The sequence below is a fragment of the Crocodylus siamensis genome, chromosome 5 (genome assembly GCF_052110815.1).
Source record: "Crocodylus siamensis isolate JL-2025a chromosome 5, ASM5211081v1, whole genome shotgun sequence".
In the NCBI taxonomy this organism is placed as follows: domain Eukaryota; kingdom Metazoa; phylum Chordata; order Crocodylia; family Crocodylidae; genus Crocodylus; species Crocodylus siamensis.
This window is the reverse complement of record NC_143399.1, coordinates 88956623-88972750: the sequence shown is the minus strand read 5'-3', so window position 1 is coordinate 88972750 and position 16128 is coordinate 88956623. Positions and strand designations below refer to the sequence as shown.

At 43.7% G+C, this 16128-nt stretch overlaps 1 protein-coding gene across 2 annotated transcripts in view; it reads right to left on the bottom strand.

The window, feature by feature from the left end:
* Nucleotides 1–16128, bottom strand: part of GRB10 (growth factor receptor bound protein 10) — a 187643-nt gene that overhangs the window by 122408 nt on the left and 49107 nt on the right. The window lies entirely within an intron of this gene.

The window sequence follows — 16128 nt, the reverse complement described above, 5'->3', positions numbered from 1 at the left end:
CAAACTGCTAGAAGACAACTAAATCAAAGCATTCAGGGCACTTGTTCATGTGCTCGCATGCATTTTAATCAGAACGCTCCAGTGTGCTGCAGCATCTCATCTACTGAGAGCCACTCTAATTAAAACGCCCTCCACCTCCCCACCTGGGATCATATATAACCATCCTTAGACTGTACTGGTTACACAGAGAAAGTAGATCGAACTCTACTGGAAGATGATCTTTTAGGAGACTAAGAGATGTGTTAGATGAAGTGGCTATTCCCTGTTAAGCTTAGCACAATATCTTTGTGAGGCCTCTGAAGATAGGAGCAGATCTAAGAAGCAAGAAATTGTTGAAAGACTCTATGCTAGGAACATGAACCCCAGGTAAACTGCAGATCCCCTACTCCTCACAGAGGATCTGGCAAGGATTAAAGAGTTAAATGACACAGAATAAAACGGAATACTTTTCTTCAGTATGGAACTTGAAAATCTATGGCATTCCACCCCTTCAGTCTTATATATTTAGTTTTCATTTGGCAGCTTGAAATGTGACAGGATTATAAAGATTAAGTCCTTCATCATCGTAAGGGTGCTAGTTTCAATTTTCATGCCACAAAGTCAAGTTCATAGAGTATGAGTCAGTTCCCCACACAACCACAGTAGTGTGCTTAACCTGCCATGGCAAATCCAACTCAGTAAGGAAAGTGAGTTATACCAGAAGCTATTTTATCTTGCTACCAGGCATTGGTGTTCTCATTGTCCCAAATCTCTGCCTCCTCTTCCACTCCCTCCCGCAACCCCTCTACACACACTTTAAACCATCTATAACAAGTATAATAATGCTGTGTTTTCAAGAATGCAGTACCTATGAGATGAGAGTCTTTTGCCTTTGCATTCCCCCTACATCACTAAATGGACCTTACTTCAAGCTGTGGTACAGTGGGCATAGGGCATCTACACGTTACTGTATGGTGACATTTCCATGGTGCTGTGTCCTGGTACTTCCTTTTGGAAGTACTAACGCACAACGCAGTATGGGTAGTTGCTGTGTCATGCACACTTAGATTTTGCTGCTAAGGTGCTGTAGTGGCACGCTATTCCCAGGAACACACCACTACGGCAACATAGTTGGCAATCATGTGCAGACATATGTGATCACTATGTTGCCGTAGGGTGATGTGTAGATACGCTCAGCGTTGGCTACAGACGTATAACTTAGTATTTAAACAAGTTTGTTTTATTTTGAGCTAACTAACGTAATAATTACATCTTCTCAGGAACAATGTGACAGTTCTCCAGGCAGGTGCTCAAACCACAAAGCTAGCTCATGGATTCTAAGGTCCAGTTACACATTTTCTCAGTGTCTTTAGAAATAGAGATTTCAATTATCAAGTGTAGAGCAATTCTAAACTTCCATATCAAAACCACCTTCCTGTCTCTTCCACAGGTTTGTTTCCTGCCCCCGCCCCCCATGTTTTTCTCACATGCCACAGAGATCTCCTTAGGGTATTAAAACCCACTGCAACACAGTCAGTCACTCCAGTAAAGTCACAGACTTGCATAAACAAAACCAAACCTGCAATGCAGGCAGCAAAGAAAAGGTAACTAGTGTGTAGTTTTTAAAAGCTCATGATAGTTTCACATGACCCTCCAGGATCTATTTATGTAAGCTGTTCAAAGACAAATAATGGCAAGTTGCCAAACTGCAGTAGAACTCACACCGGACACTGGAACAAGGTTAAAAGTTATATAATTGTTCCAAGTCAGACTGTCACTGTACAGCCAAAGAAATCTACCTATTCTATTCAATCTACATATATTAGAGAGGTAAACACCTGCTTTTTCTATCATTCCCTCCCCCAGCTCAATCCAGGCTTCCAATAAGTCACGTTTCCTACATATTTTTATTCCTCCACCATCACCCTTCTTCCAGTAAGCACTTTCAGCCTGAAATTAAGTATACTGTGACTTGACTTGTTGTGACATCAACCCACAATAGTATTTTTAGAAGCTAGCTTAAGCATTAACCCTTACAAACTTGTTTCTATGTATTGTTTTGTCCATCAAATAGCATCCGCATTCATCAAGCGAGTAGCGACAGGACTGGAAGTATCTGAAGCAACATCTATTTAGAGGTTCCAATGGTAGCTGGAATTTTGGGAGCTGGACAAAAGCACAAGTTTGATTTCAGTATCAATTTGCAAACTTAAATACTGCATGACATAATACAATGCCTGTATTCAACAGGCACAGAATTCATAAACAGCCAAAACAATCTGAGATGATCCTACAATCTATAATTAATAATTATGAAGCACTGTGTGTTACTGTAATTGTTATCCAAATTTAAACTGCTAGATTTGCAATTTGGACCAACACAGCAGCCAGGTCAGTTATCAAAATAAATAATTAAGTCTGGCATTTCAATCAGAAAGATACAGAGGATCAGTGACGTACACTCCTCCCTAGCTCTGCTGCCTACATAAGTTGCATCTTTTATTGCATTCTGCAGCTTTGAATGTTAATGCCAAAAACAATGTGCCTCTTAACTCATGGAATAAGAGTAACAAAAATGAAAGGGGAAAAACAGGTTAGCTTTTTACCCAGTAGTAATTTGTGAGTATACTTAAAAGAACCAGTAGATTAGAAAAAGGAAATTTAGTCCATTGCCAGGTAGAGACATTGTTCCTCCTGACCCTGCTGTGTCCTTTTCCTAAAGAATTTCTAGAACTAGATTCAGAAAATATGGACAGGGAAGAAGAACACTATATCACCCCCACACTCACCTGTCTTTACAGAGGAAGCAAAGAAAAAAAACCTCAGTTCCAGCTGAGTTCTGGGGGCTGCACATAGTGGCACAGAAATGGCCCGGCCTGCTGGCATGCACCTTTGCACCAGACTGGGCTGGCTCCATGCCGCCATGTGGGGTGCCATCGGACTGGATTAGGCTAGCTCCTTGCCTCCACGTGGGCCTTCCAGTACTCCATCAGGGAGCTGCACTGGGAGGCACAGAACCAGCCTGGCCTGGTGGTACACGCTCTTGGCTGCAGTCAGGGTCAACCCTGAGGGGTGTGAAGGGGTGAACTGGGATGAGCATCCCAGGCCCCACATTTTGGGGGGTCCCACAGACAGTGCCTTACAAGCCCCGCCGCCACCACTGCCTTCTGTGGGCGGTCATCACTCCCCCCTCTCGTGCGAACTTCTGTGGCTGGTTGACACTTTCACCCCCTGGCCCTGAACACCCTTAGGGACAGCTCTGGCTGCAGTGCCAGGAGCCTCATGTGCTGGCACAGAGCGAGCCTGGTCTAGTTTGAAGGCATACACTGGTGGGCCAGGCCAGGCTAGACTGGTTCTGTGTCACCACACGCAGCCCCTGGGACTCAGCTGTAGCCACATGCCTCTGGGGACTGTTCCTGCTGCAGGCCATAAGAGCCCCAAGTGCCCACTGCCTGCTACTGCTGCCACCATGGGGTGGGGGTGGGGGGGGGGAAGAGAGGGAGCATGTGATGGGGGTCCAAGCCCCCCCATATCCACACAAACCCCACCTCCCCACACAGATTCCCCACAAACTCCAAACCTACATAACCCCACAACCCCTTGACAAACCTCCCCCACACACTCCCACCCCTCCACATGCATCAAACAAACCCCCTCCCCCAAAGGAACCCCACATCCAATATACAAGAGTAAGGTTATTTTGAACTAATAAGCAAATCACCTTATATACATTATGCAAATACACATAAACCAGGACAAAAATATGTTTTGAAGTAAAATTAAAATACGTTATAGTAGATGTTTGATTTTTAGTATACATTTTTTTTCTGGTTCCAAGATAGAAACCTCCCCTCCCAAAAGGAGTACTTCCGAGGACAAGGAGAGGGATTTCCGGTGGCAAAGGGGCAGGACTACCCTTGCAGCCTTCAACAGCTCACCAAAAGTCATTAGGCAGCTCTCCAGCCAAAATAATTGCCCACCACTGGTCTAAACCAAACAGTGGTTTTCCAGACCTCCGGAAGAGAGACACCAATGTCTTCACTCACTAGAGGAAAAAAATTATTAGGACAGGATGGACTTCTTGGAAGCTCCTAGAAACATGTTAAATTTGACAAGTCCATACTACCGAAAAGAAGACACTCATTTTTAAACTTGATAATTCTAGTACAGGGTTGCTCAATGCCTGGCCCACGGGCCAGATCTGACCTCTAGTGCCAAGTCATCAAGCTTGTGGGGCCCCTACAGATCCCATGAGCCACAGACCTGTGCAGAAGAGTCGGCATACTGAGCAGCATCGGTGCACTCCAAGCGGGGGGGGGGGTGTTGGACAGAAAGGAGTTGCACAGGGCTCTGGAGCCTGATCCCAGTCAGGCACAGCTTGGTCCTGGCATGTAAGGGGATCCCAGATGGAGGTGGTAAGGGACCAGTATGGGATCTGATCCAGTCTGCAGACTGACCCCATGCCATTCTTTGGGCTGCAGAGTCAAAAACTGTGAGCACCACTGCTCTAGTGCATCTATTTTGAAATTGAATTATCTTAAAACAAAAGGTTTATTTGTGTAAGACACAGCCTAGCTCACTTGTGGCACTCCAACAATACCACAGAGACAAATTATGATCAGTATGGTATGCCTGGTTTGTGCATTGCTCACCACACACTAAGCAGAGGCTAAATTTTTATGCAATATGAGAGATGATCACAAAGGTGCCTCTGTTTGCAGTAAAGCACGCCTACACTTAAAACTTGCTCCTTCCTGGGCAAGTGAACTGATTTCACTGCTTGAAATCACATCCAGGTAGATGTCTGGACTTTGTCAAGTGTGAAAGGTTGTACTAAAAAGTATCACCATGTTCCCTGTACTCCCACATAGTATATAAATTATATTCATTTTAGAGACAAACAAAAATGGGCATTTCTTGTGGAGGACACTTTATACCTTTCCAATAATGTCCAAATAAAGAAACAAAGCACTATTATTTTTGGATCGGCTATACCTTGTAGCCTGTTTCTGGCACTGCAGGATGCTACAAGTTTCAGATGCCTTCAACAGTGTTTGTATTTCCATGTCTATGTTAAAGGAAGGGCATGTCACTGAAGCTAGCGTCTGGTTTACGTTGTATAATGACAAGACCGAACAAAAAAGACTAACTGCCACCTAGAGAAAAAGAAGGCCCTGATATATTTTATAACATACTGGGGGCATTTGGCAGACCTTACATTTAACATGCAGTTCACATGATAATCATAGGGCAGCATGTCATTTCATAAAATAGCAAGCCAGCCACAAAAGTGCCCACAATTAATGGAGTATTCAAATGTTCCGCATTCTTGGAATACTGAATGCAGACGGTATAGATTTTTAAACTGAACATGTGGTGGGTAGCTGACAGATGACTGGCACTAGGGTTTACAGGTACCAGGCTGCCTATGCAGGGCTGCTCCATGCACAGGTTTGAATTTGCCTACCTGTTGGAGCCCATTGACTCCTCCCACGCAGCACCTATCAAGCCATCTGCCAAGCAGCCCTGTGCTGGGCTGCAGCACAAGTGGCTTTGAAAAGGTGTCATGGAAAGTGAAATGTTGGAGACCAGGCCCCAGTGCTAGGCCTGCAGTTTGGGATCTAACACATTTTATCCCCAGTCCCAACAGTAACACATTCTGCCATACTCATGTGGCAGGGCAGGACACATGTGATAGGATCTGATCCCAACAGTCTCCATTAAATTAACAATTGTCAGTGGCCCAAATTAAGCTGTAGCCACTATTCTGTGCTCCCTCTGGTATCTATGCTGTGTTAGAGCTTCTGTCCCAAAAGCAAAAATACTCCCAAGGGACGGCAATTCTCTTCCATCTACACAATCAGATGGGGCAGAGAAGAGGAAAAAAACAAACAAACAATTTTTCTACTATGGTAAAAATGTCCTAGAAAGTGTCAAATATGGAGCCCCTGGATAGCATTCAGCAGTATGCTATCAGTAGAAGTACAACTTTCCTCAGCTAGGACAGAAGACACCACTCTATACTAGATAAAAGTTTTAGCACTGTGCTTTCAAATACATGCAGTAGCATTTGAGCTTCAACTCATTTTGGATATTTTTTAAAGTGTAATTTACATTGCTGCATCTGTAAAACGGACCACAATTGTTCCATTGGAACAAATGGAATTCTTTTTCAGATAAACTTAAGATTTTTCTACAAAACAAATTGCATACAAAAGGTTAAACATGCCTTGAACAGCTACAAAAAGTGATTTTAAAGAACAAATTCATAAGGGCACTCTGTAGCATGTGCTTTTTGAATCACTGCTGTGTGTTACAGGAGAAGAGATTAAATACATCACAGTTGCCATATTTTAAAGTCAGCCCGCAAGAAGAGAATACAACTGACAAGCTTAGATGTTTAAAAGCCTTGCCCTATTTTTAATTAACTTAATGTCGCAGTGGCTGTTTGAGAGCCTGTTCATATTTCAAAATTTTATTCTGATTTTAAAATAATTGAGCAGGCAAGATGCTCAGGGAAGACAAGTGCTTCTTAGAACTAGCTTTTGCTTGGAGGCATTTATAAAAATAAAGTACTTATTTTCTGATACAAACTTTTTTAATTTTAAAAACACACCACAAACTAGGTTTGACTACATTTCTCAAAGACGACAGCCAATTCAATTAAAGCTCTACTAGGAAATACCATGGGTCTGGTACATTTTGACCAGTAAACAGAAAAATATGTGCTTACATGAAAGTCTTCTTCCTTCTTAGGAGTTGCCATAGGCCCCAACTATGATTTTTCAGCCTCTACTTAATGGCAAATCTGACTTTCCTCTTAAACAATTAGACACAGAAATAGGCTCCTCTGCCAACAGACTGGTACTGCTGAGTTTCCAAAACCCCAAACTACTGCCTATTCCCAGCTATTAGTTTTCAATTAAAACTGGCCCTGCAATAAAGTCACTTGAAAAGAGACTCATTTCCGACAAAAAGAATAAAACTTGACAGCAGCAATTAAAGAGAGAAAAAGAGAGTCTGAATTTTGCCATAACAAGAAAAGAAAATGTCAGGTAAGCCAAGGTAAATTTTCATATTCTTCTGCTGAAAGAGGTCTAGAGAAGATTACTAGTAGCGTTCCATTAACACTGTTACTAGTTAGAAACAAATTATCTGATATTTGATAGAACATTATTTTCAGATTCTTTAAACTGAGTACACTAATGCAGCATCACCAACAGCAGTACCTGCATGTCAGATACTACTTAAGATTTCACAGACATTAGGGCTGGAAGGGACCTCAGAAGATCATCGAGTCCAGCCCCCTGCCCAAGCGGCAGGAAGTCAGCTGGGGCCATAGGATTCCACCAAGATTAACATCCAAATTTCTCTTGAAGGCATTCAAAGTAGGTGCTTGAACCACCTCCAATGGCAGGCTGTTCCAGACCTTGGGGGCTTGGACAGTAAAAAACTTCTTCCTTATGTCCAGCCTGAAATGGTCTTGCACGAGTCTATAACCATTCGACCTTGTCATCCCTTGGGGTGCTCGGGTGAACAAAAGTTCCCCCAGATTTTGGTGAACACCCTTTATAAGCTTACAGGTGGCCATCAGATCGCCCCTGAACCTGCGCCTTTCCAGGCTGAAGATAATACCAATGTAATTTTCTGAATGCAAGCAGGTGTTATCACATTACTATTTCTCCAAGTTTCTCAAAGAATAGCTTAAAGAGGGCTGGCTGGTCCTTGGTTTTTAAAGCTTCATCAATATGCAAAATACACAGTTGTTTTTAATACACCCGGCATCCTAGGTGGATCAGCCCTTCTGGAGCATTTGCCAAACCAGGTCAGACTGAAGGTCCATCAAACCCAGTATCTTGTCTCCAATAGCAGCAATCAACAGAAGCTTTACAAGAAATATTTTAGAAACAGGTGGCGTGATCCATTCTAGTCAGCACTGGTAGGTTCTGATCATCGTGTACAACAGCCTCTGACAGACCTATCCTCCATAAAATAGGTCTAATTTCTGTTTAAACCTGTTTATACTATTGGCCTCCCCAACATCCCATGGCATGAACTTTCACATATTAATTATGCAAGTTAGAACTTTTGAAGAAGCTTCCCCAGTATTGATAGGACCATGGTTTGCTGACTGCATCACAAGTGCCACAGTAGAACAGACTCTAATCCATCCATGAATCTCTTCTACCATGGCACACGTGATGCAATCAGCAAGCAAGCTGGCCAATCACCCACAGGCAATTCTGGACTGGTGAAGCTTCTTCAAGAGCTCCAACTTGGATTAAAACCAAACCAACATGTATGCACAAAGACTCCACCCCCTGTCTCCTCTTATGACATGTGGTGTAAGAGTTTGAGACCAGGGAAAACCAATCCAAGCCTTTTTTATTACACCTCCCTTCCTCACACCTGCACATTAGTTACCATATTTATTTGAATCCAAGATTAGGTGCCCCCACATTCAGCATGCAGGGAGGGGGGAAGTCTTATCTTCAATCTGAGTAGGGATTCGGCAGACAATTGCTCAGGCTTGGTCTCCAGTTCAGCTTGCCCCTTCCCTGGTGCCTATCCCTGTTGCCACTTCCTCCACCTCACTGCCACTCCCTATACCTCACTTGCACCCCCTGTACTCCCTCTGTCTTGTGCCCATTCCTCCACTGAACGAACCACCCTGGAACAGCCAAACAGCAGTAGCAACAACAACTCCAGCCTGCAGCAGTGCAGAGGAGCACTGCGAACACTGCACAGCAGTAAGGAAGCTGGTATGGTTCCAGTTTTGGCTCTGGCCCCAACCCAGGCACAAGGTTCAAAAGTTACCTTGGATCTGTATAAATACAGTAGATCTTTTGTGATAGTATTCATCAATCCCAGTCCTACTACAGTTCTGTAGCAAACCAGGCATTAAGAAAACTCTGGTGGATAGGTTTAAAGAACACTGTTACAGGAAACATGAAGTACTGCACTGTGCCTTCTGCAGTCTGTTCCTGTTTGGGCTAATGGAGCCTCCTTGACCGGCTCAAGGCCTGAGAGTATGACACTCCAGAATGGTGAAAGCATTTGTTTAAAGTTAACTTGATATGCCTGCCCTAGGGTAGAGGTGTAAAGATGTTCTGTTCACTGAGCTTTATTCTGGGTGAGACTAGGTTGGCTGACCTCTAAGCCAATGTTTCTCAAAGTTTAAAGATCATAACAGATTACAAAGAACTTCTTTCCTGGGCTTGTGTATGAATTGTGAGTTTGAAGAACGATAAATAAGGCTGCCTCTTTGGAGGGCTGGTAAAATACGCTTCATGGCAAGGTCAGGTCAGATAACAGAGCAACTCTCAGATCCCCAGAAAATGATCTCTCAGGGTATAAATAGACATTGCCAAAGGAAATGGATTAGCTGTTCTGGGATGTGTCTTGGCACAGCTGGTCTATTTCACTGGGTAAAACACCTTGCTCAATGCCCTTCACTTTGATCCTCTGAGACAATGGATGACACATTCTATCCCTCCTCCCCTGCCCACAGAGATGCCCCAGGGAACCTCCAGGGTGTGCATCTCTACATCGGGAAAGCCAACTCCGGTTTAGCCCTGGGACTGCCAATCAAGTGAGTGGTGGTCACAGCCCTAGGACTGCACCAGGAGTTTTGACGCACCTGAGGAATCCCAAATGAGGGAACCCAGGAGGAGCAGCAAAGCTTTGATTCTCAGGAACCTCAGTATGAGAAGCAGGTGGGGAGCAGCAGAAGGCTGCTCCTTCCCACCCCTCCTGATTTTCAGGACAGGTGGGAACAGGTGCCCCCAGAGCTTTCTCCAGATCATTTACGGTTAGTTTAAGCTGCAAAGACTGAACCAATAAGCAAATGAGCAGACATTCACTTTTGATTCAGGAAATGCAGCCATGTGCCTGCAGTGGCTCAAGCCAGAAGCCAGAGGGCACTAAAGCACGGCTCTCTGACACACAGCCAGCATGGGCTGTGTATTCCCTTTCTCTTCCTGCTGCCCCCCAGGGTCTCTGGGATTTGTAATCCACAATCACAGCAGCAGGACTCTGCAGGGTTGCTCATCACTTCCTCTATTTACTTCCAGGTGCCTCTGGGATTTGTAGTCCACAGTCAGTCAGCAGTAAGTAAGTAGGGCAGGGCAGCTCCATACTAAGGGGAAGGGCAGTTTCACCCCCCTCCCTGGCCCCAGATGTGGGTTTACTGGGAGGGTAGTGATCCAGCCAGTGAGACCAGTGAGCCAGCCCTAACTGCTCCAGCTAGGGAGCGAGAGGTGGGGCTAGCCTTGCTCTCTGGAGCACACAACACAGCACAGCACAGCACATGGCTGCAAAGCATGCTGAGATGCTGTGGGACTGGGATTTCATAAACCAGTTTGACCTAAATCACTTAAGTCTGATACTACATTCAACTAGGTTTATCTTAAACCAGTTTCAGTCATTTTGAAACTGGTTTATGTACACTGAAATGGCACACAGAGTGGCACACAGTTCTGTACACAGCAGCCGCTGCTGCTTACCTGTGGGGTTGCCCGTGCCAGTGGTGACAGCTGCTGTATACAAACCCTCATGCTGCTGCCGCAGAGCCATGCTTGCATGCATGGCAGCGGCAGCGTGGTGGCGGCCATGGCCGCTGCGCGGCACAGGATGGTGGTGAGGATGGCTGCATGCCGCCCAGCCACCACCACAATGCTGCTGCTGTCCTGCACCAAGCTCCAAGTATGGCTCTGTGGCAGCAGCAGGAGGTTTTGTAGGCAGCGGCCATCACCGCTCCAGGTGAGTGGCAGTGCCCGCCATATGCAAGCCCCCCACCCCCACAGCCACCATCTCTTGCCGCCACTGAAGCGTCAGCCACAGAGCTGTGCAGCCAGCCGCATAAAAGCCTCCTCCTCCCCCTCCCCTGGGCACCACCACACTGCACCCCACATCACATGCCCCCAAGGCCCACCACAGAGGGGCACCCCTGCCCACACCCCCGGCCCTGCTTCTGCTTGTGGTGTGCCGCCTGGGGCTGGCAGCACCCCCCACTGCCTCAGCCCCTGACCATCTTCCCCAGCCCTGCCCCACAACCCCTAGCCTCACTTACCTCTAGGATCCAGAGGTGAAGGGCATGGCTCCACAGTGGCAGCACTTGTCCGCAAAGCGCCTCCCAGCCTGCATGCAGCCACCACCACCCCGCACCACCTCAGAGCCATGCAGCCAGTTGCAGGGCATAAGCAGCGGTGCAGTGATGGCTGCTTGCATGTAAGCTCCCCTTTCCACTCCCTGGCTGGGCGGTACATACATCGCCTGCACAAGGTGGCTGCCACGGCACTGCTGCTGCCGTACCCTGCGCCACTTGCCCACAAAGCTGTGCAGGTGGCCATGGGATGGTAGCGCAGGGTACAGTGGCAGCCTCCATGTGCGAACCCCCTGTCAGGCTGGCCGGTACATGTGTGGCCCGCAGAGTGGCACCCCTGCTCTCACCCCCTGGCTCTGCTCCTCAGGAAAAGTAAAAGATTTGCTTATCCCAAATTTCAGGAAAAAAACTGGCTTACTGAAAACCATGTCAATCTTAGCTACTCTAAGCTATACCAGTTAATCCTTCCTATAAATAGCAGCTGGATACCAAACATTGTACCATCTCTCAAACACAGATCATTATACTAGAGCATTCAAGAAATGGCTAGATTCCAAGCTTCTCAAACTAATCAAAGAGAAAGATGACAAGAAAAGAAGTGGAAGTTTTGAGGTTGGACTTTTTGTTTCATTTTGGGTTTGTTTGGGGGTTTTTACTTAAAATTGATACACCAAGTTATTTCATAAGTATATATATAAACTTGAGTTACAAAACAAAAAGATGCATCATTTAACACACACTAAACAGATTAAAAACCTATATTTTGAAAGCACAATAGACATTTCTTTATCTTTCAGTTCCTGTTGGCCATTCAGGGGTCAGAGCTCTGGAAATTACTGTCTGTGTCACCTACCTCATTTCTTGTTTCAAAAGATCCATTTTGTTTAGATTCAAAATTGTTTTAAATAAGATAATGCTACTAATGGAAGGATCCTACTTTCTATTGGAAGGTAGGATGATACATTTTAGACCGTACTTTGTTAGATTGGCACCATGACAAATTAATTTTACAACAGTGTTCAAAATGGCCAAAGTCTTTATTCTGTAAAAGGAATATCAGACTATGCAGAATCTTACAGTTTTAACTGGGCATTTCAGAGCACTGACATAACAGAGACACTGGTCAGAGCTAAAGCAAACCACTATGTTCTAATCTAAATAGATGTTCCCAGTTCCACTCACTGACTAGGAGAAGGGAAGAACTATTTTGAGTTTACTGCTCAAGTATGCTCAAGCAAATGCACTTTAACTTGTAGAAAATATTTTTTAACCCACTTAAATCTTACTTTTTGTTCCTAGCCTTGGAAAAAACCTAGGAGATGCAGGACTAACCAGAAATTAAAATCTTACAAGTTATACATACTAAACCTGCATCCGAATCATAATGGGACTATCCAGGTCTGCAGCATTATGGATCTTTAGCAGTCAAGTTACCTACAAAGAAGTTCTGAAGCAAAGAACCAACTGTTGGCAGATCTACCAAATATTCAGCATCAGAAAGAGTATTTCACAGATTATTTTTAATTGGTTAATATACCCTGCAGCCAAAGATTCTCAAAAGCTCAGCAATTTGCATTTGAATAGTAACAGATTATGAGTAAAGCTGCAATTTGTCTCAGGAAAAAAACCTGTGAAAAATGTTAGGTCTCTACCTCTTCAAAAACTGGTATCCTTGCTCTTAGCAAGCAAGTTTTCCCAATCCTGCCAAATGTATTGGCAGTTTGTTTGCTTGTTTGTTTTTCCCAAACAGTTGTGCTGCAAACAATAAAATAAGCAGCAGCTTAATTTGCATATTTTTCTCCAGCCAAAGTCTATTGAACACCTTTTGAGCAAGGAAAAGTACTGCAATTCTTCAGGAAGAATGCTGCAACACCTGAGCAAAACTACAACAGCTCTGTTAATATTGTTTAAACCTCCAAATACTAGGCTGTTAGGTCGGATAGGTTTAGCCATATTGATCTAAAGGAAAAAGCAATTAGGGTTCATGGTAGAGGTGATATCTTTTATTTGACCAACAAGATTTTTGCAAAAGAATTTTTTTTTGCAGAAATCTTGTTCATCAAATAAAAGATATCTCCTCTACCATAAGCCCTGATTGCTTTAGGCTATGTTAAAATCTTAACATACCAAAGCATTCCCACAATCACTACTCCATTACTTGGAGGACATTAAGTAGAATGTGCATTTAAGGTTACAAATGTAGTACTACATTTCACAAAAAAGAATCTCCGAATGATGACCATGTACACAGTAGGATCAGAAAACATTGCCAGTCTCTTGAAACACCAAAAACTAGATGCTTGTGTTTTCCCCTAGTTAGGGTTTTAATTCATTATTTGGTTCTATTACACTGCAAAAGAGATTTTGTTATCTGTCAACCACAAAAGTATTTTTGTCTAATGGATTTATACGAATATTGCTTGTTGGGAAGTCAACATTTACTATACTTTGCCTAGTCAGTCAACATTTACTATACTTTGCCTAGTCTTCAAGTTAAGCCACCTAATGGAAATACAGGCTTGTAAACTGAAAATGCTGTAAACAATAAATAAATATTTTTTTAAAATCACTCATTAGAAAAAGCAGAGCAAAAAGCTTCCTACAACCAATTCATGCACATGTAGGTTGTATATTTTTTTTGAAAAACTAACCCTTAGAGACCAACACTAAGAGCAGTGGTTCTCAACAACTTTAGATTCAAGGCACCTCTGGCTAGACTTGAGGTACCCTTAAAAAATGTGAGCTCTTAGTATTCACCCTTATTTTCCTATACGCAAAAAAGAAACAATAGAGCAGTTTTTCTGTTGCAGAATTCAAAACGACCACAACTGTGGATTTTTGTTTGAAATCTTTGGCTTTAATCTTGTGAATCATGTTTGTAAATCTAACCATGCTAATACTGTGTGACACCCTGCAGCACCCCTGAAAGGGTGTTGTGGTACTCTGGTTGAGAATCACTGCACTATATGAATGGAGTGAAAATGAAATAAATTTATTTAACTTTGTGTCAGAAAAACACAACCAACAGTTCTTCATTGACTTTGGTCCATAGCCAAAAGCAGAATGTGCCCAGAAGAGCATCTTTTACAAACTCTCTTCTCTGGAATCCTATTACTGGGTGGCTGTTAGTTGTGGTTCAGTATTTCTTGGGCTACAGCTGCATGTTTCTTGAACCACCCTCACCCAAGGAAACAAAAACCTTCTATAAACTAAAACACACATCCAGTAATGCTTGCTGGACAGATATGGATTGCCAGGATTCTCTCAGTGGCATGTGCAATAGGTTTGGTGGAAAGGGAGTAAGAGCTTGTCTACACTGACACCATGCCCTGCCCACTCACTCCTGCTCCAAATCCCAATGCTGAAGTAGTGCAGCCACCTTTCTTCATCTAGTTCTCTTGGCATTCTGGAATTAATTTGGTCTGGCCCCAACAACACCATTCATTTTTTTGCCAGTTTGTCCAACATGTTCTATACTTGTGATCTGCTGCTCTTCTCTGTCTATATTACATTTTCTTATATATTTGGTTGGAGGTTGTGAAGATTGTGGAAAAGTAGTCACTGAGCAGTTCTGCCATCTTTGCTTCTTCTAATAAAGAAGCTGAACTATTGAACAGTGGATCCACTGTTTCCTTGGTCTGTCTTTGTCAGTCCAATGTATTTTAGAATCTCTTTTTGTTGTCCTTCTTATCCCTTGCCAGCTATCATTTTTTTTTGCCTTCGCTTTCTCAACTTTGTCTCTGCAGGTCTTTGTTATTCCTTGGTATTCTTAGTGACTCATCCTTCTTCCTAATGCCTACACATTCTCTTCATTTTTAGATAACTAAGAAACATCTTATTTAGCCACACACATCTTCTGAAGTTCTTATCTTTACCTCACATTATAAAACACTTTTTGTCAAGCCTACAGTTCTATGTCCTTTACGAATTTAGCTCTCCTGGTCCCATTTATACTTCAGTCTCTCTACCCATGGGACCTTACCTGCTATCTCTCTGTCTCCTGAAGCCTGCTATTTTGAAGTCTAGTATCTCTGTTTTGTTTAATCTCATCCCTTCCCTTCCTTGGAATCCTATCATGTAGTGATTTCTTCCTCCAAAGTTAGTATTACTTCATATTCACAGCCAATTCTTCCTTACTGGCCAGAAAAAAGATTCAAGACAGATGACCCACTAATTGTATCCTCAGCTTTCCAGAACAGAAAGCTGTTCTCTAAACACGCTGAGAATTTACTGGACATTTCACTTAAAGTAGGGGTGTCAAACTCATTTGGTCCCACAGGCCAGGTGAGTGGTGCAGGACTGGTCCTCAGGCCAGATGAACAGTGCAGGTAATGGCCCACAGATACTCCCCCCACCCCTCAGTGGATCCAGTGCACATGGCACCTGGTCTGGCCAGTCTGAGACCCAGCAGGAACAGGTCGCATCCTGGGTACTGGGTTGTTGCCACAGGAACAAGTTGCAGTGCTGGCTTCTAGGGCTGTGCAAAGCTTTGGCCGCTGATTCAATTCGGCAGAGATTCAGACCGATTCTGCAGCCGAATCTCCGAAAACAAATCAAATCAGGAGACTCTTTTAATCTCTCTTAATCAAATCAGAACCCTCCAAATTAATTCAGAGAGATTCGATGAATTGGAGATAGACACAGCTTTAAATGTTTTTCTATATACCTTAAGGTACCTGGGTCTGCCACTGAGCACACAGAGAACCCCCCAAGCTCCTGTGGGATGCTCATTAACTAGGGACTTGACTACCCAAAATAATTTCGTTATCATCTACAAACTTGGAGGTTTTACTGTGCACCCCCCAATTCCAGATCATTGGTGAACATATTGAACAAATATGGGCCTAGCAGATACCTGTAGGACCTCACTTTTGACCTCCTCCAAACTCAAAAGTGACCATTTAGCATTACTCTTAGCTTCCTATCTTTTAATCAGCTCTCAATCCACAAAAGAATGGTACATCATAATCAGAGCTCACACTGGAAGCTTGTCCATGTCTACATGTCATTTACTCCACCTTTAACATCATTTGTCAATGCTGATT